This window comes from Mastomys coucha, unplaced genomic scaffold (genome assembly GCF_008632895.1).
Source record: "Mastomys coucha isolate ucsf_1 unplaced genomic scaffold, UCSF_Mcou_1 pScaffold7, whole genome shotgun sequence".
NCBI classification, from domain to species: Eukaryota; Metazoa; Chordata; class Mammalia; order Rodentia; family Muridae; genus Mastomys; species Mastomys coucha.
The window spans coordinates 89,616,046-89,620,578 of record NW_022196913.1 but is presented as its reverse complement, the minus strand read 5'-3'; the positions used below and the strand labels follow the sequence as shown (position 1 = coordinate 89,620,578).

General features: G+C 39.0%; 1 pseudogene; it reads right to left on the bottom strand.

Moving 5' to 3' along the window:
* Positions 1-1,325: 1,325 nt before the first annotated feature.
* LOC116082108 lies at positions 1,326-1,983 on the bottom strand (annotated as a pseudogene).
* Between the last annotated feature and the right edge of the window lie 2,550 nt (positions 1,984-4,533).

Genomic DNA, 4,533 nt, shown 5'->3' with positions numbered 1-4,533 from the left:
AATGACAACACGAATATAAGTATGCATTATTCAGCACCAAGACAAGCTGATATGCAGATCAGACAGGTCACTGCCCCTAGGTGATAGTCCTTTCAAACTCACACAGAGTTGGTTCTTAATAATGAAGCCAGCTTTGGGGAAGCAATTTGCATCAAGGATTGGGAAAAGGTGCACAGACTCTGCTCTCTGAATAAGTACCTTGTGCTGGCTTGATCCCCTGCACTGTGCATGTGCTGATTAACCATGCTGCCCCCACATTTGCATATTCAAAGTTGGCTTTTTCTGGGAATTGCCCTTACGATGGAGATGACAAAGATATATCCCATTTGATTCCAAAAGTATGACCCCCCCCATCTACTGTAGCAGTAGAAACAGATGAGGGAGTTGTATATTCTTTGCTTGCTTCTCACCCCTGAACTGCCCTCCCTTCGCTGAGAGTGGAGAGTCAAAATGGATAACCTCTCCTGCAGATAGGTATGTTGGTACTGCTAAACAGAGATGGGGCCCCAGGAGCTATAATTTTCATAGTTTGCTCCTCACCCAGTTGCAGTCTGTTTCCAGACATAGCCCATAGTTTTGAGTAGCTCCTTCCAACTCAAACTGATGGAGTACTTTATGTGTGTTTGTCCTCTTGGGATGCCACCTTCCTACCCTGGTCCTAGCCCCTTATGATGATATTTGCTAGAATGAGTAAGATAATTCCTGGTAGTATCTTTTTAAAATTTCAAGTTTCATGAACTAAAGGCACAAAATTCTTTTCTTCTGGCAGGTGCTTAGGCAGATGGGTTTTGATTACGGTCTGTAGAACTTTGCTGTAACTTCGGGTCTTCCGTAAATTTGACTATCATAGCATATGGATATAGCACCTCAAAACAGCAATAGTTGCAGAGTCCCCAGAGGAAACGGCTATGCTCTGGCTAGCCTGATGCCTTTGGAAGCTGCTCTTTCTTCCCATCTACTGCAGCAATTATGTGAACTGCACATCCCCTAGAGATAACATGAGAGATGAATCACTCTTCTCTCTTCTTCTCTCCCACAGGGATGATGAAGTATTTGTTAACTGCCAAAATTATAAAGTCCAGAAACTTTGGGAAACTTTTCTGGGTGGAGAGTGTATGTGATATTACTTCTCTTTAAATTTAATATTGACTGGAAAGATAAGAACAGTACACCGACAAAAGCTTGTGTTTCTACACACTGATTAGCTAAGAAATTAGCATCTTTTCTTTATCTTCACACAATAACCCTGAGAAGTAAGTTTATTCATTCATTTACCAGTAAGTATTCACCACTGAGCTACAAAGCAAGTTTTTTTGTTTTTTGTTTTTTTACGGCTTGTCTTATTTTAATGACTGATCCACGTGAGGCCACAGCCAGGCCACTATGTACAGACACGAGGGAAGCTTTATTTCTTGGTCTCTTCCTCCTTGGACAGAGTCATGATGCTCTCTCTTCCTTCTTGGCCTAGAGAGGCTCCTCCCAGCGCTTTTCGTGCTTCCTTCATCTTATACCTGCGAGCCTCAGCCTGGTCATCCAGTAGCTTCTTCAGGCCTTGTCTGCCTTCAGTTTGTGGATATGCTCCATGAGAATTCGTTTGTTTTTGAATGCATTTCCTTTGATCTTCAGGTGCAGGTTGTGATACATACGGCGGTTAATCTTCTTAGATTCCCGGTATCTCCTGAGAAGCCAGAGCAGGATCCTCATCCTTCTCATCCAGGTCACCTTCTCAGACATCCGAGCATTGGCAGTACCCTTCTTCCCTATGCCCATATGCCTGTCCTTCCGTCCGGAGAAGGTGTTTTTCTATTCCTGGGAATGGACAGTCACGGGCTTCCAGATGATCAGCCCATCTTTGCTCAGCTTCCTGATCTGCTGCCGGGAGTTGGTATTGGTGATTTCATTGGTCTCACTGGGGTCCAACCAGACATTCTTTTTCCCACAGCAGAGAACACTAGAGGCAAATCTCTTCTGTAGCCAGAGCATACTCAGGGCTATGGACGCAGCAGTGAAAGGACAAAACAAGGTTTATAAATATCACCTTTGTGGGATTGGTATAATGTATTGTGAAAGAAATGTGCTCATCATACAGTCAGAAAAAATAACCTGTAGTCTTGGGGAAAGGATATAAGGGAAGGAGAAACAGACTTTTCAGTTTCATGTTAGAATCTGGGAACATGGCTTTTCTCAGATAGTTTTTCCTCACTGAGCTGAATCGTAACAAGATTCATCAGATGTACATTATGATGTGATTTCTTCCTTTTATGGTAGTAATTTTAATTAGTTCAAATCAGAAAAGAAAGAATAGAATAAAAATGTAAACCAAATAAAATGATTAACTCATTGTAAGAAAACTGCATCTTTAAGTAGATTCTAAACTTTCCTTAGAAACCTGATCAATTTCAGCTGAGTATTTATATTTGGATTGTTACAGAAGTGAAATTCCTAAGTAAGGTATCTTCATTCACTTTCTCAGAACAGCTGAGACTAGTTTATAATAAATAGAATGTTATCAGCTTGCGTCTCTGAAGTCTAAGATGGTCAGGATCTGAGGGCTGGTCTCTTACAAGGGCTTTCTTGTCATTTTACAGAAGAAGATGGAGAGGAAACAAGGAGAGACGACCCTTACTTTTATACAGGAACAAACATCATCAGTGAGGCCAGAATGTTCTGATTTGACTATACTTGAAAGACCCCGCTGTAGTAAAACCATGACAAAGGGAATTAAATTTCAACATGAGTCATGAAGGAGAAAAACATTCCTGCCAAAGCAAAATGAAAGGCAGAGTGATAAGACCATTGTAGAAGTATGGGCACATGTTGTATATTTAGAACAGCTACCGAGAACATATAATACATTGATATGTGTGTGTGTGTGTGTGTGTGTGTGTGTGTGTTCAATTTTTGAAATGTTAGGTGCTTATAAGTCTGGCATAGTACTCTTAAATTCTAGTTTCCTGGTGCTATTGCTGTGGATGGATACAAGATTATTAATCACTTCAGTTCCTCAATCTGTAAAAATATCTACCTTGAATGCTCATTGCAATCATTATTGACTTACAATTGAAGAAGACAGTTTCTTCATTAGATATTAATTTTAGAGTGCTTTATTGTAATTTAGCATCATTAGTTTATCTAACCTATTTTCACACAGTAATTGGCTGAGCTCCTCTGGGACTAATGATGTGCACAAAATCACTAGTGGCGATTGCTTCTGCCAAGCACAAATTTTAAAAACAGAATGATACGCACACTTAGACAAGAAGACATCTAGCAAAGCCGACTGAGGGAGAACCCTTAATCAGGATCTTCAACTCACTATCCAAAGTCCACAGAACATCAGAAGCAACAGTACATCCCTACCCAAGAAAGAGTGGGTGTCCATAGAAGGAGGACATAGGACTTTGAATGCTACTTTTATGAAGGGCTAGGCCACAGGGGACCTGTCCAATTTCATCCTGTTTTTTTCCATAAAGTTTCCATTTCTCCTCATGGAAGCTCCATCTTCGTTACTGGAACGGCCACATTTTTTTAATTATTATTTTTACTTACAGAATTTTTGCTAAAATCAATGGAGTCAGCATTTCCTGCCTAAGAAGACAGATCCTGAAGCCATCTTCATGTTGTATGCTATTCCTCTAGTCTGCCTTGGCTTTCTCCTAGTGATACTGCTTAGAATGTTGGCCTGTTAGCCATAAAGCTGAAATGAGGTAATAGAAGGGGCATTTGGTTTCGAACCAGAAGAATATTATGCCAGAATTTGAATGAGGTAAATTATTTCACCTCTCTGATCTTTGTTTCTTCAGTCCTAATATGGTGGTATTATGAGCCTCCCAAAATTCCCCTGAGAACTGAATGGGTTAATGTTTGTGTAAGTGTTTGCAGTACATGAAAAACACCCTTAGACACTTAACTGACCTTCATCTTTAGTGTCTTTCCAAAACACCGCCAGATTTTTTCCAGTCAGATGACACTGGTTATGCTATTCTTTGTTATTTCTCTTTAATATTGCTATTTAAAAAACAACCCATGTTAAACAGTATTTAAATATTAGTAAAAAAATTAGTATGTCCATGCTGAGGTATTTTTGCTGAAATTCTTTCTTATATCCTTATATCTTTAATTGTTTTTCATCCCAATCACGATGTCTTTTTTAAGAGTATGCTTTCAAGGTCATAAATGTTTCACATTGAAACTTACCAATTAATTTTTATCACATAAATTAGGAACTGGTACACTTCCCTGTAGTTTGAAATGAGAAGCACTGAGCTGTCAAAGTTTGTAGTGGTAGATTATTCCTGTATGACGAGTGTTTATCTGAAAGTAGGACTGCTCAGTTAGAATTTATATATTTGCCACAGTTATTGTCTTTGAAACGGATGCTTTATATAATCCTATCTGTTTAAAAATTATACTGCTTTTAGGCAGCCTCTGGATTTTTTCTCATTAAAATGTTTTTGAGTTATATGAGGAAATCTTAATTGCATTTTGTAGACACATGCCAGTTTTATTTTACATAAATTAATTAAATAACCT